Below are 24,763 nucleotides of genomic sequence, written 5' to 3' on the forward strand. Positions count from 1 at the left end.
TGTTTCCTAAGCCTCGGTTAGTATATTTTCGGGAGAGGAGTCTTATAATATTATTAAAAGGTGGCCAAGACAAGAACGTTGATTAATTACGCGCCTTTTCTCTCTCTCCAGAGGAGATTTTCGCTGGAAAAGGCGGGAAGAGGGAAATTTTCTCATTTTCTCATTATTACTAAGCCTCGGTCTGATAAGGAAGTTTTGCTCGTGATTAATGTTCTACCGTATTTAGGAAACTAAATATAAATTTTGCTGCCCCTCTATACTTTAATCGTATTTCAATCTTAATTCTAGCTCGATTAACGTCTATACACAAGTAACGTCATAATAATAAGTATGATAAGAGTTTAACAAATGTTGCCTATATTTCTTAAGTTTTACCTGAAATGGGTAATAATCAGACTTAGAAATAAGGATAATTTTTAAACTAGTCCTTGGGACCAGTGACCCCCTAGTGTCCTAAATAATAAACTGGTCTCCGGAGTGGTCCCAGCCTTTGTTCTCCTATAGATTTGCAATTAATAAACTGGTCCCGAGGACCAGTAACCCCCACTTTTTGAACTAAAAAACTAGTCCAAGCAATTAATAAACTGGTTTTGGACCAGTGGACGTGTGCTATTTCTAAGTCTGGTAATAATGTTCAACTCAAAAACAACACTAGCTCCTTAGTGTTCACACTTATTGGCTGTGCAGGAGTTGATTGCTACCATATCCGAAAGGTAATTTTAATTAGCAACACAATTATTTAACAATTTGGCTTTGGTGAAAATTATTTTATTCGAAAATTAACACAATTTAATATTAAATTAACGTTGATTGCCTTTCATACTTTCAGTCGTTATCTTACTTATTTTTAGTCTAAAGCGTATTTAAAGCTAAGCCTAATTTAAATGAATGATACGAATGAATTATAATAAATTATAAAATCTCCTAGTGACGTCATTAAGTATGGATGCTACTATTATTTCCCATAATGCAATGCATGACGCGCTTTTATAAAAAAAATGAAAAAATCTTTAGAGGGGTGTTTCACTAATGAACGCTAAAAAAGGTCAAGGAGCTATATAGGTCCGTATTAACTTCGCTCGAATTATTTTAGACCTTAAAAAAAGCCGTACGGGGGATCAAACCCCACTCCCCCCCAAACCCCCGAAATATGAATAGACGGACAATGATAACCGATCGAGCGAAGAAGCATCCCCCCAAAACAAGTCGTCGCGTTAAACCTATAAACTAAACCCCCTCAAATATATCTTCATAGAAAAGAATACGACAGACATGAATTCCGATTCTATAAGTTACCCATGAATATAGAAAAAGGGAAAAATAACAATAAAAAAATGTTTTTTTTTTATTTCAATTTGGTTCGCTTTGGGGATGCAGTAAAAATGGTAAAAGGGGGCAACGTAGCGAAATAACGGCGTCATTAGGACCCCCTGAGATCAAAAGGGGGCATTTTTTATATATATACATTTTTCCCGCCATTTTCTATAAGCGCGCAAAATGTAACTATACTCCGTTAGGGAGCCTTAATTCGTCACCCCCTCGTGACAAAACTTAACAACAAAACTCAAAAGCCCACATTAATAACGCACGTGTAAACTTCGAGAGAGAAATCATTGATTCAGGGGCTCCAATGGGGCAATAGAGACCCCTCCCCCTGATGTCACTGAAGAATAATTATCCCCATACGTAATTACTATAATCCCAATTAATTAGTGATCTAAATTATAAATGTTTATAGACTTTGTAAATTAGGGTATTAAAGTTAATTCTCAATCTGTGCTTCTGTTGGTAAGTCGATGCATTCATTACGCAAGGGTGTTTCTGAAAAGTCTGCAGAAGGTCAGATTTGGCTACATTATGTCCGGTCAGATTAGATTTTGTCACGCTATGTTCTGTTGGGTTAGGTTTGTTCAGTCTTTTTTCAGTTGGGTTAGGTTTGTTCAGGCTTTGTTCAGTTGGGTTAGGTTTGTTCAGGCTTTGTTCAGTTGGGTTATGTTTGTTCAGGCTTTGTTCAGTTGGGTCAGGTTTGTTCTGGCTTTGTTCGGTTGGGCTAGGTCAGGTTTGTTCTGGCTTTGTTCGGTTGGGTTAGGTCAGGTTTGTTCTGGCTTTGTTCGGTTGGGTTAGGTCAGGTTTGTTCTGGCTTTGTTCGGTTGGGTTAGGTCAGGTTTGTTCTGGCTTTTGTAACGTCCAAATTACTTATTTTCCCAATTAAATAATTATTTTCCAAATTTAATAAATATTCATGTTGGTATGACTTAAAATTCTTCCAAATTCAAAATTCACGCACTCAAATTATTTCAAAAACACTATTCTTAAATTCCATAAGTTAAATTTAAAGCTCAAAGAACTCCACTAGTATTGTTTAGTCACGGGGTCCCTGATGCTGGTCGTTTGGGATCTTAAGCTGAACAATATCTATTGAATTCTTTCACTCAACGGGCGTGGTTGACCTGCTGCAGAGGTTACCCATTTGTTCCGCAGTTCACCTATTGGGATACTACGACAGTAGTTTCTTAACCTCTACCCATCTCCCCCTTTTGTCACTATGCCCCATGCCATTACAATAACTAGAAAATAGGGTTGCCAAACCTGAACCACTTTGTATAGATGTAAGTTTAAGAAAACACCTGCACTTTTGAAAAGGTGTAACTATATTTTTAAAAGAGGTAAAAACCTCCGACCTCTGACGTACGAGTAAGAAAAACCCATGACGCACGGAGTCAAGAAAGAGTTCATGAGGTCAATGGAATGGAAAGGCCCAGAGGACGAGAACCCAAAAAGGGACCAGGCCGAAAAAACTATTTAGAAGAGATTCTCTCTTTGGACGCTGTGGACGAAAGTTCATCACCAAGCGCGGTCTCGTGACTATGGTCAAACAATGGTTTATAAGTTAAAACCAAGCCCCACACTTCGTCCGTTGGGCTCTCGCGCCGTAGCTACATGATACCCGCCAGTCCGAGTACGTACCGTCCCGCGTCGACGTTAAAATAGACGAAAACCATCTATTTTAAAAGACTAAAGTATAATTATCTTTATGAGGACGAAAACCTCTTTTGACGCGCGGAAATCATCTCTTGGTGCGCGTTAATTATCTCCTGGTGCGCGCTAATAGGAATACATCCTAGGATTCGTCATGGGCACCGTGGATACAACCTTAGAGATGACTCTCTATGCTAAACATTGAGTACCTCCCCGTTCGCGGGTTTATTTTATTATTTTCTTAATTATCATTTATTACCATTATTTTATATTTGTTTAATCCGGATCCTTAAGATTCGGATAACCCCATGTGTATATTTTTTAAGACACGTACGTACGTTATTTATTATTTGAGCATGCTAATTATAAGTATTAAACTTTTATCATGTTATTTGGCAACCCTAAAACTTCTTAGTTATTTCACTATATCTATTAATTAAACAAAATCATCCCCTAGACAATTTATATCTACCCCGCAAGTCCCAATAGTGAAAACTTAGCGGTTACCCGGGCTTTTATTAAAACCTTTGTAGGGAGACTATCAACCACCACGTGGGTTAATTCTAAACCATCATGAATATAATTCAACCCCTATCTTATATTTTATTATTAATTATTTAAATCTCCTTACAAATTGGGGGCCCAGCCGGGATATTTCAATGTTAAACGAAGTTAATGAACCTATTTGTTCCATTTTTAATTACTAAATTCTATCTGTGAAGTAGTGTTAGAGTGTTAGAGTACCTAAATATATCCATGGTTTGCCAGTTAAGCACAATTGTGCAGTATTTTTCTCTCTCAAACCCAGTTGTTTTTATTTATCTCGCTTAAATTGCGTTTTTGGCCATCCCAGGATTAAAAAAAAAAGTCTCACACCTCTCTCATTGTTTTTAGCTTTCTTTGCCCATTTTTGGAATAGAGACCGTATTTTCTCTTTTAGCAATTCCTTTTAGTGGCAAAATTTTTACCTAGTGTTTTTATCTAATGAGTAATAAGCCAGATCCCAAATATATAGTTTATTGCAATAAGTTACGTAAAGCACGTCTAGAAAGACGCGAAACTTTACCAAAATATCTACCCAAAAAGCGAACTATTTCTCGTAAGAGTACTAGAAACGTAAACATGGCCACTAACAGTAATAGTTCGTCTCGTGCTAGCTCTCCCACAACGCAACCCCCTAGCGTCCACAATCCTATTTTACCAGGTTTTAACTTGGGAAATCCCACGAACTCTGCGAATATCGCGCCCACAGGGGTTAACAACAATGCCCCTAATTTTCAAATTCCCGCCGGTACTGGAACCAATAACCAAGGGCCTAGCACTGCTCCAAGCACCCCCTTAGTCTCTACGAGCTCAGCTCAAGTAACCGTACCAGGTGATGTTTTAACGCAGATAATGAACCAATTATCATTTTTATCTCTACAATATCAGCAAGTCCAAACACAATTAGCCACCTTGCAAAGCACCAATGCAGCTAATCCAGTGGTAAATCAAACGCCACCAAACACCTTTTCTGCAGTTGCTGCTAACCACCCCAATACTGTATCTCAAGTGCAAAGTACTGCACCGCCAATGCCAGGGAATATGACGCAATTACCTTATTTAGGGCCAACAGTCAATGCCCCTCAGTTTAATTTCGCTCCTTCGACCGCAGCGAGTAGTTTTTCGAACAATACCGTAGGGCCCAGCATGAGCGCGCCAGCGCAAAATCCACCTGCGTATTGCCCCCCTACTATGCCCTTTATGTATTCGAACCCGCTGCCTGCGCCTACCTATTCCGGGAATCCTACGGATCCCGGCCCAAAAATGTTTCTTAGAAGGGTAAACCAAATGCGGCAAACGTATAATATACCGGAAACCGTATTTGTACAACAATGGGTCCCGACACTTCTAACTGGTCCGGCCCAAGAGTGGTTTTTCTCGCAGCCTGATTTTGTTACTTTTGCCCAATTTGAAAATGCTCTTAGAACTAGGTTCGAAAGACGTGAAAATGACGAACACGTCAAAAGCAAAATTAGCGACAGAATTCATAGGGCCCATGAAACAGTCCACGAGTACGCGGAAGCCCAATTAAAATTATTTAGCCAACTAATTAAACCCTTACCAGAGAGGAAACAAATTAAAAGAGTTTTTCAAAACCTTCGGGAGGATATTAAGCCATATCTAGAGACAAAAACTTTCGACACGCTTAGGGATTTATTAGATGATGCAGCATGTATTGAAAGGTCTTTAAACAAACAAAAGCGTAACGAAGTTAAGGTAGGAGACACTAGAGTGGCCCAAAATAATTCTATTTCTCACAATGCAAGTCAGAATTTAAACAGAGGGAATTCAAGGCCCTCAGTTAATCCTAATAATCAAGTAACTGGAAACAATACCAGACCCCAACAAACCTTTTCAAATCAAAACACCAATAGACGTTTTGTTCCCACTTGCCACCTTTGTGGAAGAGAGGGGCATCTCAGTCCAGGGTGCCCAAATAGGTATCCCTCAAGACCTTTAAACAATGGCAATCACCAGCCTAATCATACCCAAAATTCAACAGCCCCCACGAACTCTTCTAGTTCGGGAAACTCGCTAGAGGCGGCCGCCCCCAGGGTGGGAGGTCCGCCTGCTCGTCCTTAAATAGTACAACCCTTGCCAACACGGAGCCATCCTTGGATTCAGGGAATTTTCCCAAGGAATCTCAAGATTTTCTTGACATATTTTTAGGAACCTTACCGTGTTTGGCTTTGATTGACCCAGGTTCCACCCATACAATTTTGAATACTGATTTACAACCGATTTTGGAAGGATTAGGATACCCTACCCAGACTACCGGCTTGTTGGCTTTGCACCAACCTGACGGCAGTCTCTTAGCTACGCAAGGAGCAGTTAAGCTTCCATTTTGTCTTCCCAGAAAGCAGATTGAATTTCAAGCTGTATACGTTTCTAATTTAAAGTACCCATGCATTTTAGGAAAAGATATTCTTAGCCAATTAGGTATGATAGTCGATTATGGGACTAATAGTTACTATTTTAGCGATTCTTTAAACCAGCGATCCTCGTTTCAACAGAGCTTCGCAGCTTTTAGTCATGGTAGTGTTTGTAGACTAGCCGCCATAAATAGTTTACTCCTTGAGGAACAAGTTTATCACGATCCTAAGCATTTAATCGACGAGGAAGGTATTTCTCAGGCTCTTAAAACGGCAAATTTGCCATCTGATCAAAAACATGCTCTAGAAAATCTAGTGGAGCAATATAAACAAATATTTTCTACCGTACCTGGAAGAACCTCCTCCGTCGAACATTATATAGACTTAACTGACAGTAGGCCAATTTCTGCGCCCCCTTATCGCGTATCCCCTCCTAAGCGAATTTTAATTGAAGAAACACTAAATGAAATGCTAGAACAAGATATCGTCGAACCCGCCAATGGTCCCTGGGCTAGCCCAATTATAATCATTCCTAAAAAGGATGGGGGCTCCAGACTTTGCATTGACTATCGCAAATTAAACCAGGTTACACGCAGAGATGTGTACCCATTGCCCAGAATTGACGATATTTTGGAATCGTTGCATAATCCCAAATTTATAACGACCCTTGACATGCGTGCCGGCTATTGGCAGGTCCCGCTGCACGAAGCGCATCGAGATATGGCCGCGTTCGTTACGCATAAAGGACTTTTTCGCCCAAAGGTGTTAATGTTCGGCTTGACGAACGCTCCCGCTACGTTCCAACGAATGGTAAACGCATTATTTTTAGACCTTTCGGAACGTGGTGTGTGCGCTTATCTTGACGATCTTATAATCGCTTCTTCCGATTTTGAAAGCCACCTACAAACTTTAGGCGAAGTATTCGACCGACTATTAAAAGCCGGATTAACAATCAAAGCTTCCAAAACCAATTTTTGTCAGACTGAAGCCAAGATTTTAGGACACATTGTGTCTGAATCAGGAATAAGTGTAGACCCCGACAAAACTGAGACTATTCGCAGTTTTCCAGCCCCTAAGAACGTCCGTCAACTGCGGCGCTTCTTAGGTATGGCTTCTTACTATAGGAGATTCGTCGAAAACTTCGCAAAAGTTGCAAACCCCTTAAATAGTTTATTAAGAAAAGATGCAAAATGGGAGTGGACCACGGCGCAAGAAACCGCCTTTAATATCTTGAAAGCTAAACTTGGTTCAGCCCCAATACTTTGTACACCCGATTATAACTACCCATTCTCTATACATACTGACGCGTCTAACGTTGGTTTAGGAGCTGTCCTTAGCCAAAAGATTAATGGACAAAAGTGCGTCATACAATATGCAAGCACGTCCTTAAATGACGCGGAAAGGAAATATTCTGCCGTAGAACGCGAGGCACTGGGAGTGTTATTCGCGGTTGAAACTTTTAGACCATATATAGAGGGTACCCACTTCGATCTTTATACAGACAACAGCGCGCTGAAATGGCTTCACAAAGCTCCGGATCCAACTGGGAAATTTGCGCGTTGGAACGCACGCCTACAGGTTTTTGATTTTAGTATTTTTCACGTACCAGGCAGCAGCAATGTTGTAGCTGACACCCTATCTAGAATCCCCGAAAGCCTAGAAGAAGGCCATATTTCTGCCCTAGCCGCAAATGACGCGCCCCCGCGCCTAGTTAAATTTGACAACCAAGAGTTGATAGACGCCCAGCGCGCCGACGCGAAACTAGGCCCGTTAATTAGATATTTAGAGAACAACGAAATACCACAGGATAGCGAAATTCGCGCCAAAGTGGAACAACTGGCTCCTCAATGCGACATAAGAAACGATATTTTATATAAAGACACTGGCACAATTGACTTATATGGATGGGATAATTTTAAAATCCTCCTTCCCTCCGCCCTTAAGGCTCGGCTCTTACATATCAGTCATGATATCCCGTCCTCTGGACATTTTGGTATTAAGAAAACCCTCCGCCGAATTCAAAGCCAGTATACGTGGGACAGAATGACATTAGACATTGTCAATTACGTGCGTTCTTGTCCAATTTGTCAAACACGAAAAGCTCCTAACCAGGCACCCCCAGGATTAATGAAATCTAGTGAAATAGGAACTCCCTGGTCAGTTATTTCTCTCGACCTTAAAGGTCCGTTCCCCCGCTCAAAAAGCGGATTTAAGTATATTTTAGTGGTAACAGACTACCTCTCTAAATGGGTGGAAATCTTCCCGCTTAGGAAAGCTACGACCCCACCTATAGTTCGCCATTTGGTGGACGACGTCTTTACTAGGTACGGTCTACCGGATACGGTAGTCAGTGATAATGGGAGTCAATTCATAAGCAATTTATTTGAAGACGTCTTTGCAAAACTCCAGGTTAAACACCGATGTACATCAGTTTATTCTCCTCAATCGAATCCTACGGAACGATTTAATCGAACAATAGGAACAATGATTTCTTCATATATATCTGGTAACCAACAAAACTGGGATCGTGGCCTACAGCAATTCGCAATGGCTATACGATCCGCAGTCCAAGATACCACCGGGTTCACCCCGGCCTATCTCATGTTTGGTCGAGAACTAAAAACAGCCGCGACCCCTCTCTCTCAACAAGACCCCGATTATTACGATAACGGGGAAACCTCAAAAGTATACGGGTTAACTATCCAATCAAAAATTCAGGACGCCCTTAAATTAGCGCAAGAAAATATACGTAAGGCCCAAGCCTCTCAGAAGGCGGTCTACGATAAGCGTCATAGGGACATCGAGTTTGAAGTAGGCGACCTTGTTTATAAGAAATCGCATTATCTCTCTAGTGCCCCAGATGCATTTTCTGCGAAATTAGCCCCTCGTTATGATGGCCCATTTATAATAAAGCAAAAGCTATCTAGCCTCACTTATCGGTTGGAAACCCAGAAAGGTCGACCTTTAAAAGGCACATACCACATACGAGACTTGAAGCCCTGTGTGGCTCGCAGTGACCTTGTTTTGCAAGAGTCAGATTTAGCCGACGATACGGTCGACTCCGATATCTCTAATACAAATGCCACAGATCCTAAGACCTACGGAGGTCATAATCTAAGGCCAAGAGGTACGACTGGGAGGGTCAATCGCAATTGAATAGTCCCTGCCCCAGGTAATTATTTTATGTAAGTCATTAAGACTAGTTAAGGAATTTTTCCCAATATATTTTTGCCCTCAAGAGGTTCCCAAACCCAGAGCGGCCTCAATTATTTTGTCCCAATATATTTTTGCCCTCAAGAGGTTCCAAAACCCAGAGCGGACTAATTTTTTTTTCTGGACGGTTGCGCTATGGCGTGATCGCGGAGTCCAGTATATCTCTCTCTAGGACTTAAGTCCCAATTTTTTTTTGGCCTTGTATAAATTTTTCTGGTACCATGTAAATATATTGAGCTCTTCTATGATTATTTCACAATTGTTTTTTTTTACTTATTCAAAATTTTCCCCTTTAATTATGCGTTAACATTGAGTCTCATGAGGACATGGACTTTCAGTGGGGGGAGAGTGTAACGTCCAAATTACTTATTTTCCCAATTAAATAATTATTTTCCAAATTTAATAAATATTCATGTTGGTATGACTTAAAATTCTTCCAAATTCAAAATTCACGCACTCAAATTATTTCAAAAACACTATTCTTAAATTCCATAAGTTAAATTTAAAGCTCAAAGAACTCCACTAGTATTGTTTAGTCACGGGGTCCCTGATGCTGGTCGTTTGGGATCTTAAGCTGAACAATATCTATTGAATTCTTTCACTCAACGGGCGTGGTTGACCTGCTGCAGAGGTTACCCATTTGTTCCGCAGTTCACCTATTGGGATACTACGACAGTAGTTTCTTAACCTCTACCCATCTCCCCCTTTTGTCACTATGCCCCATGCCATTACAATAACTAGAAAATAGGGTTGCCAAACCTGAACCACTTTGTATAGATGTAAGTTTAAGAAAACACCTGCACTTTTGAAAAGGTGTAACTATATTTTTAAAAGAGGTAAAAACCTCCGACCTCTGACGTACGAGTAAGAAAAACCCATGACGCACGGAGTCAAGAAAGAGTTCATGAGGTCAATGGAATGGAAAGGCCCAGAGGACGAGAACCCAAAAAGGGACCAGGCCGAAAAAACTATTTAGAAGAGATTCTCTCTTTGGACGCTGTGGACGAAAGTTCATCACCAAGCGCGGTCTCGTGACTATGGTCAAACAATGGTTTATAAGTTAAAACCAAGCCCCACACTTCGTCCGTTGGGCTCTCGCGCCGTAGCTACATGATACCCGCCAGTCCGAGTACGTACCGTCCCGCGTCGACGTTAAAATAGACGAAAACCATCTATTTTAAAAGACTAAAGTATAATTATCTTTATGAGGACGAAAACCTCTTTTGACGCGCGGAAATCATCTCTTGGTGCGCGTTAATTATCTCCTGGTGCGCGCTAATAGGAATACATCCTAGGATTCGTCATGGGCACCGTGGATACAACCTTAGAGATGACTCTCTATGCTAAACATTGAGTACCTCCCCGTTCGCGGGTTTATTTTATTATTTTCTTAATTATCATTTATTACCATTATTTTATATTTGTTTAATCCGGATCCTTAAGATTCGGATAACCCCATGTGTATATTTTTTAAGACACGTACGTACGTTATTTATTATTTGAGCATGCTAATTATAAGTATTAAACTTTTATCATGTTATTTGGCAACCCTAAAACTTCTTAGTTATTTCACTATATCTATTAATTAAACAAAATCATCCCCTAGACAATTTATATCTACCCCGCAAGTCCCAATAGTGAAAACTTAGCGGTTACCCGGGCTTTTATTAAAACCTTTGTAGGGAGACTATCAACCACCACGTGGGTTAATTCTAAACCATCATGAATATAATTCAACCCCTATCTTATATTTTATTATTAATTATTTAAATCTCCTTACACTTTGTTCGGTTGGGTTAGGTCAGGTTTGTTCTGGCTTTGTTCGGTTGGGTTAGGTCAGGTTTGTTCTGGCTTTGTTCAGTTGGGTTAGGTCAGGTTTGTTCTGGCTTTGTTCAGTTGGGTTAGGTCAGGTTTGTTCTGGCTTTGTTCAGTTGGGTTAGGTCAGGTTTGTTCTGGCTTTGTTCAGTTGGGTTAGGCCAGGTTTGTTCTGGCTTTGTTCAGTTGGGTTAGATCAGGTTACATTTAGTTTAGTTAGATGATTTGTTTATAAAAATAATATTTCAGATTGACCAAAAACTTTTCATAGCTAGGAATTTGCATCTGAAAATATTGTGGCCTTGCCATCTGAAATAATGCATGGTCTATGCGAACAGATGCAAATTTCAAGATCCGGCTCACAGTTAAATAAACCACTCTTGATGCAACTGCATGGTAATACCAAGTACTTTCGCGTGCGTGTAATCACAATAAGAGTGAGTCCAACATAGCAGATAAGTACTTCGTCAAGTACGCATACAGGGACGATAACAGACAACGCGCTCCCGTCAATGTCCTGGAGGTCTTTTATGTTAGCATTTGGACAGATTTTTCGTTTCTTGTAATGGTGGTGTATATAGTTGAAGAGAACGTCTCTTCATCTATCCGCCTACAAGTATACTTAACATAAACCCAACCGCGATTGCGTGGTTAATAAGTACTTTGGTTTCCCATACTCTATAATGATGTCCACGTACTTAACAACATGTTCGTCTATACGTGGTATTTTTATTTTTCTACCATAATAATTATTTATTAATATTCAAAAACAAAATAATTCAATTCATCCAGTCATTTTTTAGTTTTTGCCCTTTTTTATCTTATTGGATATGGAGCAGTCTAGAAGTTACTATCTTTGAACTAATCCCATAATCCCTTTCGTTTTTAAACACAGGAATTAAAAACAGCGCGAGCGGGATAATCCATATATATATAGTCGATCACATGTTGGCCACGTGACCCGGAAAAAAAAATAGACACCGAACGTCATTGGGTTATTGTTATCAATAAATACCCCGGGTTTATATCCGAAAAATGGTATGGACTATATAAGAGTTTTAATAAAGACATTTAAACGCGTGATTATCCAGCCAGGGTGCCACTCTCTCTTTCTCTCTTATTTGGCGCCAAAAAATAAAAATTGGCGGGTTTTGATTTCGCGTGGCACGAGACCAGTCACGTGGCACGTCTGTCAAAAAAAAAAAAAAGAAAGGACACGCGTTTAGGCTAAATGAAATCATCACCACGTGAAAGCAGAAGTATCGAAACAAGTTCTTTTTTATTAAGACTGTTAATTACTGAAAGGTTAATTAAGGGGACTATAGGGTATGTAGCAAGCAGCTTGCCGACATGTTTTCCCTCGTGACTCCATGGCGCAGTAGTCACGTGGGAGTTTACGACCAAATGATCAAAACCAAAAGAGCGGTTTTTTTGGCAATGCCCCCCAAAATATTGAGAGCCCAACAAAATCCCTTAAGGGTTTTGCGGAATCCAGTGAGAATAAAAACGTGTCGCTAAAGCTTATCTATCTCCTTCCAAAATCTGGAATCTGAAAAAAGAAAAAAAACGAGAGAGAAGCTCCTAATCTATATGGAAATTTTCGATTAATTACAGATGTACAATTTCATCCCGTCGCCCTTATTATTCACTCTTGAAAAACAGACGACGCCTATATGGTTATAAATAGTTTTTAGTCCCTTCTAAGAGTGTAAAAATGTAGGAATAGAATCTGGACGCGTTTCCCATACGGATTAAGTAAGGAGAAGATTCCGATTTCAGATAATCCATCCGCGAATCACGCGGAGGAGTGAATGGGCAGACATATTTTATCTCCGTATTCAGTTTAATATTGTCAAAGGTTGGTAGCTGTCACTACTATTTATTGTAGGAATAATTCCCATATGAATAGTAGGAACAGTTGCTACTAAAGCTATCGTGCATAGAACGAAGGGGCTCGAATCAAAGGTTTCTAGCTCCCTCGTATCTTAATCCAAATTGCGGTAGGGACCAAAAAGGGGATGGGGGGCAACGGTGGTCGAGCCCCATTCCTATTTTAATAAATATAATAAATATTTGAAAAGGGATTCATTCATATCTAAATAAGCAAGCTAGAGAATGAATGTAATATCAGATAATAATAATTAAAACGAGACTGTATCGTTTAACGCGTGAATTCCCATTCTCTTTAAAGGATTTAATTAAGTTTATAATTGAAATTTATTTATTTGCTATAATTGTAAAGTGAATAATTATTAAATTAATTATTGTTAATTGGACTGTTTGTTACGTCAGAAATCTTCTGGTAAATATGATACTTTAAATGCGTGGATGCATGTTCTGCATGGTAAAAGTATCTGCGTATTTTAGGGTTTTGGTAAAAATATCTGCACATTTAAGGGTTTTGGTAAAAAAATATCTGCATATTTAAGGGTTTTGGTAAAAATATATGCGCATTTTAGGGTTTTGGTAAAAAATATCTGCACATTTAAGGGTTTTGGTAAAAATATATGCGCATTTTAGGGTTTTGGTAAAGAAAATATCTGCACATTTAAGGGTTTTGGTAAAAATATCTGCGCAATTTAGGGTTTTTGGTAAAAAAAATATCTGCACATTTAAGGGTTTTGGTAAAAATATATGCGCATTTTAGGGTTTTGGTAAAAAAAATATCTGCACATTTAAGGGTTTTGGGTAAAAAATATCTGAACATTTAAGTGTTTCGGTATAAAATATCTGTAGATTTAAGGATTTGGTAAAAATATCAGCGCAAGGGTTAAACTGGTAAAAATATCAACACAAACATTCTGGTAAAAACATTCCGAATAGTTGAAACGGTTCGTCTGCTATATATCCTATAGCAAGTTAAAAGTGTCTGTCCACTTGACAGAAAAACGGTTCCCAAAATATTTGTTCACCTCGGAGAGCTCTTAACAAGCTCTCAAAAGTAGGTACCGTTCGGAAATACAATAAGCATAAACTTATTATAATCATTTGTAAAAAAAGCAGTACAGACTCTGAAAAGAAACGTCGGCATAACAGTCAGTGTTGAGTTCTGCAAGGCGTATTGTCGAAATAGGAGAAAAATCTGTTACAGGATTTCTCTTTCCTTCTGTCCCCGAGTCCCGACCCCCAAGCGCTCTCTGCACTGACAAGGGCCCCCAATTCAATGGGACACTTCAAAGTCGTCCTTGTATAAAGTTTGCTTGGTTTTCATGCCTAACTTTAACAAGCTTAATTATACTTAGAAATCTGGGAAGGTTTTTTTTATTTTTTTATTTCTTTTTAAAGTTGAACTTTCAACTCTGCATGGTCTGTCCCTCGTTAAAATTATACATAAAGAGGGCTACTAAAATATATTTCTTCGTCTTTAAAAAAGTACACCCCTCAAGTTAACGGTTGTAATTTTTTTTTTATTTTTTAGAAAAGGAACATCAATTCGGAAATAAAATTCAATAATGAATAAAACCGGAAATCAGAAGACATCATTATAGATTTTTGAAAAAAAATCGTAGAATACCTTTCTATGGAACCCCTAAAGAATAAGATGGAAGACACCAATTATAGAATAACAGAATTTCGAACAGAATTGAATTGAATAACTCTCAATACAACCTTATTTCCTTATATGCACCTTAGTATAAAAAAATTATCCACAAAAATCATTAAAAATTTAACAAGTCCATGTATGGAAAAATTCAGATTTCTGTTTTCAGAAGTAAATCAATCCGAAGTTATCATTCGCGATTATTTCAATTAATTTCCATCTTTATAAATGTAGTTAAGCCTTTGACATTAATATATATAAAAAAAATAAAACCGTAGACAGAAACTCATTAGCGTTGGTATAAAGGCATTCCAAAAACTTTAATAATCATTACCCGCTAATTAGAGCCCCCTCGTGGAAATTCCTATTAAAATAAAAAAAACACCCAACCCATGCGCTATATATGACATCATCGGCGCAAAGTGTGCACCCTGCACCCATGCATAAGCCTAAATTTATATTAAAAAAAAGTCAAGAACTGCAGCATGGATGGAAGATTCTATATAGGGTGTAGGAGAATTCAGGCGTGGATCCCATCCCCCAGCTACGTCTATTTTTGATGGGTCCTAAGTTGATGTTGGCTACCAGCAAAGAGAGCTAGATTCCCTTCCTAAGAGACATCAAGAGTTAGGCCCGAATTAGGCTTAGTGCTTGTCAGAAAGAGAGAGAGAGATAGAAGGGAAAGAAGAAGAAAAAAAAAAATTCCGCGCGCAAATCGAATCGCGCGAGATATTTCCCGCCATTTTCACCCCACGTGCATCCGCACGCTTCTTCTAACTTCTATGGCCAATGGTACAGAAAAAAATCTTGATGGAATTTTCGAGAGGTCTGGGTATTTTCCATGGACTATTTTGATACAAATGCTAAGCTAACTTTGATAGTTTTATAAGAATATACCATTGGAACCTTGGAAATCTTTACCGTAAACGATTGAATCAAAAAGGTCTATGAGTTTGTAATGTCAAGCGAGTTAGAGACTAACCCCTCTTTTTTTGGCCATTAAGGAAACGGGCTAGATATATATATACTATATTGTACCATACATTAAACATTATAGAAAAGTTATACTCCCTTACATAAGTGTATTATATAACTTTATAAGTAAAACAAATTGACAAAATCAATATTTAACGTTTTTGGTTATTTTTTTTATGAAAATGTTAGGGAAGAACCAGAGCTAATTTCTAAGCCTCTCAAAGACTACAAGGGATGGAAAGAGAGTAAGGGTATAGCCAATGGTCAAGTTAGAGACCCTAACACATATATAAAATGTTGCTAAGAGCGGGGGTTGCTTCATCCTGAAAAGCATGAGCGGGAATTGTTGACTAAGTCCTCCTATGTCTTCGGAGTCGGTTGAAACTTTACTGGCGCGAGGAACTTGGGGAGTAAAAGTCAAGTCGACGGGGGCATCCGAGCGCTGCAAGACAAATGAGAGGGAGTGATGCTCTCGCGCCAAAAAGATGCCCCTTGCACCCCTTTCCCCCCATCTCCCAGACTAGATCTTGGACTGAAAACAACTCCCGAGCTTTTACTCAAAAGAGAAACAGTGCAGCATGCTGGTTCATTCATAAAAATCAAATCAGCAGTCGACGTTTAGATTCAATGTGTTTAAATTAATTAAATGTAGATTTATTTATCATATCTATGGAAGCGTTGACCTATTGGTAGGGGAAGGGAGACATCAAACTCTGATTTAAAAGAAGCAGAAGAAGAAGAAGAAAGAAGCGCAAGAGCATAGGGATTCTAAGAGGATGCGGAGAAATGGACCGGATTAAGCTTTTTCTCTTATGGTTTTTGCTACTAATAGAGAAGGAGGGATCTAACTCTGATTATCATAGTAGAGTATCTTTTGAGAGCCAATGTGTTCGATTCCCGCAATTCATTTGTTGGTGACGTCACCTTACAGGCCTAAATGTTTATTTTAATAATAATATACAGGGTGTGTTACTGTACACAAAGGGAGGGTGGTACAGGACCGAATTATAAGTACAGCAGGGCCCTTTTGAGTCGAAATTGTTCTATGATATTTTGTCACCAGTTAAACTTGTTATTTCATCCCTTAGCCAAGGCTTAGAAAATTTTATAAGAGAAAAATGATAAATTTTTCGTCGTAAGATTTAAACACTTACAAAGAAAGCGAGCGAGGGGTTGATCACCCCAGCGAGCGAGCACGTGGTTTCACATTTACCCTACAGGGTAAACCACACTTCACCCTTTTACCCCCTGAAAAGCCCATGCTCAGATATCTCCTCCAAAACTCTTTTTGTAATTTTTCATCTTGCCATGCAGTGTGGGAGCTGCTGCGATTCATCCAAAAGATTCTCTAGCTTTTAATAAATTTTGGACCCGTATCCCAGCATGCAATGGGGGAATGGGAGGGGGGTGACGGAAGAAAAGGGGGAGCAATTAAGGAATAGGTCCTTTAATCGCTTGAGTGGTCACCCGAATTTTTAGTTAATGAAAATAGCGTAGCCAAGAAAAGTAAAATAAATGGGGATACCCAGAAACCATCGCGACCTGCGGAGGTTTAGTGCACTGAGTGCGTGGACTTGTTGCCAAAAAAGAGATTCTTCTAAGGGTTGGACCATGCAGGCTTTTATCATCAGTTTCAGAAAGAATTCTTCCCCTCATGCCCCCCCCGAAGTCATCTTTTCTTAATTTCTCTCTTTTATACTTCGTCAAGCGAATTAAAGCTAATGAAGAATCAAGTATTAAGGTAATAATTAAAGGTTGTGTTATTAAAAGGCTGCACTGGCGGGTTATATTGGTTCAAATTGGGTGAACATTTTTATACACGTTTAGTCATTCGGAAGATTTCAACTCTTTCTTGGTTTTCTCTTAATTTGGGTTTGTGTTGTTGGTGCATACTTAAAGGTACGTTAAGTCCTAAATTCTTGTACATGTACAAACATGGTACAAAGTTACGTCGCTCAAAGTTGTTCATTTATTAACATGTTGGCGAAATTAACTAAACCAGGGCTGCCACTGAATTTTCAGAACAAAATTCCCTGACTTTTCCAGGTTTTCCCTGACCTTTTTCCGAGATTTTCCCTGACCTTTTTCCGAGATTTTCCCTGACCTTTTTAAATAAATAAACCCTTTTTTTCTAAATAGAAGTATGCAATATTGGCTGAAAACAAAAATACCATAAAATTGCCGGCATTCATGCAATCCGTCTGTTTTTAGAAACGCTTAAGGGACGCAATTACGCGAGTGTCTTTCCATCTAATTAGCTCAAAACTAAATTATTCCGTTAGATTAGAAAGACCGAGGCTTAAGGTTAAAATTATACAATTGAATAGATTATTAATTCAAAGATTTTTGAAATATTTTCGTACTAATGAACCTTGAAGTATAAAGAGGGGTTTTTAATACTAATTACGGGTATATAATTATAGGGGAAAATGATACTATAATTATACAGATAACATATATAATTGGGGTATTATCTTTGATCCAATTATCTTTCCTTTAGAAGTAAATAAGGTATTAGGAAACGATTTTCAGGGATAATTAGGTAAAGATCCTCTCAAAAGAATTAAGGGTTGCGTGCAGCTAGGGAAAAACAGCGTGCTGCACTAGCTATAAGAACAAACATGGGAGTAACAAACAAGCAATTTGCTAGGACTTAAAGAGCTAGCTAGCTAGCTAGCCTCGACTTACGAACCGCGCGTTCGTCGCCGGTAACTAAAATCGCTGACCCCTAAAACCTTAGAAGATTTCCGATATAGAAAGACCCCCCTCTGCCCCCCTTACTCCTTACAAGGGGTCGGACACAAAACAGTCCCTTTTCTAAATTTTAACCGCTCTTCATGGTTCAAGCTATTGATGATAGAATTCTACAAGATTTGTTTCAGTCTGTTGTGGATAGAGGTTGGAATTCCGCGCACTATTTATAACTGTAAAATTGTTTTATATCTCCCGATGGTTGGGTATACGGAGTGGGATAGGAAGTGTCCTGTCTCTCGACGCAACGTGGCTACAGTCGAACGCCTTAAGCGCGGGCAGAAAAAGCTGGAACCTTAAGAAGATCTAGTTGGGGAAACGAGGCGAATAGGTTTCACGGCGGGATGAGGAAAAACCTCTAAAAACTAACCGAGGGAACCGGGACGTACCAAGCTGGAAAAGAGGGATGACGGACCAATGAGAGCGTTGCCGAGTGTACCGAGAGACGGCTCCGCCTACCTACTTTCCCCCCTGACGAACGCTCCATTGGTCAGGGCAATCGGCCGGTCAATGGTTGCCATGGTTACCATTTTGCCATCTTCTCTGGAAGATCCCGGTGGCGCGGCGCTCCCGCGAAACTCCACGAGCGCTTTTCCGCTAGCGTTCTATACAGCGTTAGCACTCAAGCGAACTGAAGCGTCGGCGGAGAAAGCGCGCGAGCCCGTAGGCCTAAAATATTCCGGAGCCAACGATTTAAGCGATTCTCTGTCTAGCAGGCTGGAAATAAGCCGGCCGAAGCGCGACGCGCGCAAAATACACCCGCAGACACCAAGCAGCGGAAAAGAGGAGAGAAATAAAGAGAGAGACAGGAGAGCGAGAGAGAGAAAGAGAGAGGAGAGGAGAGAGAGAGAGGCAACTACAAATTCTTTATTTTTTCATCATTTTTCCTTTGATTTTTTTTTTCACCGAAAGAAAAACTAGTTTTAACGAACGTGAAAAAAAAACCGCTATATAGTCGCGCGTGATCAAAATCACTCCCCGTTTCTATAGACTCCTTGGAAATCTCTTTCAAATAAATCCCAAACTCCTAGATATTTTCAATTGATTTGAACTGAACTATAATCATCACCAAATATTTATTTTGGTTCCAAATGTTTAAAATCAACAAGACGCCCAAGAGAAGCCTCCAAAATTGAATATTTTTTGGGTAAGCATTAATTTAATTTACATAATTTATTCAAAAATATATAGATAATAATAAATTAGCATGAATTTGCAATATTATTTATCACCCTGGGCCACTTAATTCCTAATTACGCCTAATATTAAATATATAGTAATTAAAATACGACAATTAACAAATAATTATTTTGATTCCCCACGTGGTAAAAATTCCCATTTTAAAAATTTATTTAAATTTCAAAAAGTAATTTTTATGGAAAAGATGCTGGCTTTGGGAAGAAAATAAAATTTGAATTTTATTAAAATTCTTTGAAATATTTAAAAAAAAAAAAAGAAAAATTGTACCAGTATATAGTTTTAGTTTTTCGGCGCGGCATGGGCGGTACCATTAGTTATATGAATGGGAGTGCATTTATCGCGGCGTTAAATTCGATCAGATTAGGCGGAAAATATCCTTTCCGCGCTTACGATTTTAAAGAATAAGTGTTGAACTACTGACACCGTCAAAAGAGAGAAAGTATACTGTATATATATATCGCTTTTTATATCAAGGGCGTGTCTAATCTACGAAGCGTTTATTCATCCAATTTAAAGTAAAGTACTTAAAGCTAGGGAACAAGGTGTTTTCGTTTACATTCTTCCCCCTAAGATCGTGTATTATTTCATATTTTTTAAACATGCAGATAAGCGGTTTAATATTACAATTTTTCGTCTCCGGGGGCGATTTTCTTATAAGGATCTTTTGGCTCGGTAGCCGAATTCTCATTGGAGCGTGAGAAAGCCCGGTGAAACAATGGCGTATCAGGTGTCCTTTGGGTTTAGCCTCGATTAAATGACAACCAATACATACATGCATACCCCCCTCCCCTACCTGTACCTATCTCTCTCTCATACCTCGTATAGAAATATGTTTATTAATAATATATATTAATACAGTACCTGTCCCATAAATTATTTGAAACAAATTAACAACCTATTTAATCGGTTCTTAAACTTTAATTTATCGAATTGAATTAATTATGTAAATGAAGTGAAGTGTTGTCATAATTTAAAAATTATCAAATACAGTTAGGGTCGTTCTGATAAGTCTGAAATATATAAAAGGGTAACATTTTCTTTTGGTTATAATTTAAACTGAATGGAAAGTGGAGGCTGCAATTAGTTATACTGAGATGCTTCCAAATTAATATTAATTGGCCCCTAAAACAATTAAGGATATGCCGTTTCTAATTTTTAGGCGAAACAAAAGCTAGCTGTTAATGTTAAGAAGGATATTTAAAAATTGAATTTGAATTTATAAATATTTGTTATATAAACAAGTCAAATCTTGATTTGGAAATTATCTTTTCAAACCTATTATTGCAACCTATTTATTGATTCTAAAAATCACTAATATTAAATTGAATGTTTGATTGCAATTTCATTAAACACAAGAAATTTTCTCCTCTGAAGTCCAATTCCCTGATCACTTTGTTAAAACCCAAAAGAAAAAAATTCTCTAAATATTAATTGAAAAATACTCAATACATACATAACTTTATGGACGACCCATGATTCCTTATCAAATAAAAACATTAACTCCAAGCTTTATAAAGATCATGACATCCGACTTAATGATAGATTAACCCAGCTAGCTGTATATTATTATTATGCCTGTTACAAGTATATCTCCAACAGAGAAGGATTTACGGGGATGCTGCATGGGAAGATGGGGATGAAAAAAAGGAAGCTCAAGATGAACACAGAGAAAGAGAGAGAGAGAGAGAGAGAGAGAGAGAGAGAGAGAGAGAGAGAGAGAGAGAGAGAGAGAGAGAGAGAGAGAGAGAGAGAGAGAGAATGGAGTCAAGCTGTTAAATGGGATAAGAAGTAATTATACATCATCTATAAAAGAGTGCACCCTTACAAAGGGGTCTATTACACGCACTGAAGCTGTTTTAAACTCTAGGATGGGTTATTATTTCTTTTTTTTATATTTCACAAAAAAATGTTTTAGATAAAGATGCAATTAAAATTGATATAAAAAAAATGAATTGAGGGGTCGTACGTTTAAAAAAAGTGATGGGGTATTAAAGAACCCTCTAGGTACAACCTAAAATTTGAAATAAGTCAGGGATGTCAATTTTAATAAGTTCTGCAAGGCGTGCGGATGAGTTCCCCATCCTTGAACTTTCAACTTTGATCCCAGGGATTATTAAACTATATAAAAACTAAAAAAATAAGTTAGGCCTAACTCATCCATTTTTATTAATTGGAGAGAATAAAACACAACCTGATTAAAAACATAAATTAGCAATATATTTTCTAGAGCATATTTAATTCATTGATCAAAAATGCAAACTGCATGATGAGCATGCGTATAAGGGATTATGGGAAAAAGATGGACTATGGGGGTTTCCCTTTCCCCTACCCATGGTATCACGTGACTGTAAAGCATTCCTAAAGCTATATAGAGGGGTTTATACTGGAGTATAAGAAGTAAAAAGACGCCGACATCGATAGAGTATAGTTTGAAAACAGATAGGAAATAGTAGATAGGCGACGGCCGGCGCCGTAGCTAAGCGGCCATATTTAGGGCTTACAACGAATTTCTCCCATTGAAATACGGGGCGAGTTTTTTACACATATATTCTATTATACGAGTACAAAAATACCCACCATTTTTTGAGACCAAGGCTTAGAAATAGGTATTGGTGAAGAAAAAAAAAAGAATTTTTGAGTGTGTGTTAACTCTAGGAGTCTAGGTTCTTTATAAGATGTGTGGAAAACTACTCATGGCCCTACACCGGATTAAAAGAAGTCTAATACCTTTTTCTTGAATTGAAAGTCGAGACGCTGCTACTCTAGCTTTGGATGGACATTATTGTAGTGTTTAAAAATAGCCTACACCGTGATATCATCCTCTTACGCATTGTATACTATACGTTCTTTATCAAATCCCGCTGGTTTTCATATTTAGGTGAAATGTTTTTGAAGTTTGCCGCCATTTTACCTGCAGATTTTATTTATAAGACTTTTTTTCTTTTTGGACTAAAATCTTTACGAAATTAATTACTTAATTAATGTTAAAAGTAAATTATATTAAATGGTTTTAATTAAATTAAATTGAGGTAGGGGGAATATATTAACTTTATTGACTAATTTGAATTAGAGATTTAAAAGAATTAGGTTAAAAATGATTTATTTTTACACCCCCATACCTAATAAAGCTAATTAATAAGGTAGTCTAAATTAATTAATGTTAAACATAAACGATATTAAACGGTTTTAATTTAATTTAAATTTGAGGGAGGGGAATATACATTAATGTTAATGACTAATCTAATTTAGATATTTAAAAGAATTAGGTTATAAATTATTTATTTCTACATAACCATACTTAATTTCGCTAATTTATTAAACTACTCTAAATTAATCACTTAATTACCGTTGATCTTAGAAATAATTAAACAAATAATATTATTTTTTAAACCGCAAAATACGTAAAAAAACCGCGATTCGCAAAGTATTTTGATGATATAGAAAAACCGTATCTCTATGCTATCATAATGTTAGAAACTTAGAAATTACCAATTCCATGAAAGACATCGCAACATTCTGAATGAAATTTGAAACTTACGAAAAGAAGAACTACACCCCTACGAGAAAGATACGAGCTAAGTTGCGATAGACAACAGGTTGAGAAAAACCCATATTCCTATAAACTAACGACTAACAAACTATCGAACCATTCACGAAAAAAAATCCCTACGCTAAGCCTAACTATACTCCACCCAAAAAAATCACTATTTGAAAGATAAAATCAGTCGCAAAAAAGTGTCCCCTTCTTTTGGAATATCTTTGAAGAAGAACAGTAAAAAAATAATACTTTTCCGATGTCGGCATTTCTTTAAAGATGTACCTTATAGTCAGGAACAGTTCTAAAAAAAATCCACCTCAACTCTGTGTCCCTGGGTCCCCAAATAGAGATCTAATAGAAAATATAACCCAAGGGTTTCGTTATAACATTCCTGGGGTTTCATTTCAAAGAAATACAAGGGTTTCCTTAAGGTTTCTTAACACTGTAAAGTGATCTTGTCTCTATATGTATGTCTGTACGTTTTTGGTAATGCTTATCACGACCGTACGATATCTACGTTACCCCTTGGGGGTTTTAAACCCCCCCCCCTAACGCAACTTGCCCTAGCTCTTTCAAAACCCTGGGTTAGCTTATACTCCGCGCGACTAAAACCCTTTAGGCGGTTGGGGTTGCGGGGTTTTCAAACCCCCAGATATGAAGAAGACTCGCAGCTAGAAAAGGAGTATGGTAGAGGAGATACAAATTTGAATAGGATTGCCGTATCAGATGATATAGTATAGGCGGTAAACTTCTAAAAAAAATCCGATACTTGGTAGGAAAATAACCAATGTTCATGAGGTTTTGATATTTAAGATAAAATATATTAATAAATCATGGTACTTTGAAATTAATTAACATATAGTTTCAGGAGTTAATTACGGCGTGTTTCTGATAAGTCTGTCTCAAATTAAAGTGTTTGTTGTTGTTCTTAGACAACATTTACTTAAATCATAAGTTTATAAGTTATATTCCATAAGTATGACACTAGCTATACTTCGTAATGCTAGAGTCTTACTGAGAGCTAGTTCGAGAACGACAAGCGAGAATTGACTACATTCGGTTTTGCAGTCCATTTTCCTATTTAGTCTGTACTAAGCCTTTGACAGCGCCTCACCAGGCGTCGCTTTACCTCTAATCTATGACGTTTAGCCTACGTCACTTCATGACAAGCTCTCATTAACCAGTGACACACTTATGGAACATATCTTATAAACTTATGCTTATATTAGTCCCTGGAGTGAGACAAATCAGTACTGCTCCAATCGTCTTTAACCTAAGAACATTATTGAACCAAGTGTTCCATTAAATGGGTAGAAGTGCGCGTACTCAGGAAAACTAAAGCTAATTACTTCGCATGGGTGACTACTTCCTTTATTTAGGGGGTCCATCAATGTTTGGGAGGCCATATCCCAGTAACGTAATGTGTAGACCCCAATGCTCTTTGACCTTTCCAAGCATTTTGACCCCAAGAACAACACACCTTTAAATTTATGGCAGATTTATCAGAAACACCCTTTATAGGTTTATTAATAAATAAATTAATGTATGCAAATATTTCAATTAATTAAAATAATATTTTAAAAATAAGAAGTCTTATTTTAAAGGAACAGTACCACGCGACTTATAGGCGCACCGGTGAAATTAAAGGGAGAGTAACAGAAGGGGAAAGTAAAAGATGGAAAATTGGCCATCTAAACCTCAAAAGGGTCCCCCCTTCTGTAAGAGAGAGAGAGAGAGAGAGAGAGAGAGAGGCATCAAAGCCATTTCTTCTTTTTATCTTGGTTCATCTTTTGAAATCTTAAACCCGTGTAAACGGCAAACGCCGGCCGATCCGAC

The 24,763-nt window shown here is 38.0% G+C and overlaps 2 protein-coding genes across 4 annotated transcripts in view; both read left to right on the top strand.

The window, feature by feature from the left end:
* Positions 1 to 24,763, top strand: part of CysRS (cysteine--tRNA ligase, cytoplasmic) — a 126,600-nt gene that overhangs the window by 47,483 nt on the left and 54,354 nt on the right. The window lies entirely within an intron of this gene.
* LOC149673597 (paired box protein Pax-6-like) overlaps positions 18,430 to 24,763 on the top strand; it is a 36,414-nt gene continuing 30,080 nt past the window's right edge. Inside the window, exon 1 of one of the 3 annotated variants that reach the window (XM_089839196.1) lies at positions 18,430 to 19,336. The gene's annotated coding sequence lies outside the window, so the exon portion shown is untranslated. The remainder of the gene's footprint in view (positions 19,337 to 24,763) is intronic. The other 2 variants (XM_089839194.1, XM_089839197.1) reach the window with 2 other exon arrangements.

Source organism: Phalangium opilio, unplaced genomic scaffold (assembly GCF_054372755.1).
Source record: "Phalangium opilio isolate 3A_F unplaced genomic scaffold, DU_Popi_V2 ptg000048l_1, whole genome shotgun sequence".
Taxonomy (NCBI): domain Eukaryota; kingdom Metazoa; phylum Arthropoda; class Arachnida; order Opiliones; family Phalangiidae; genus Phalangium; species Phalangium opilio.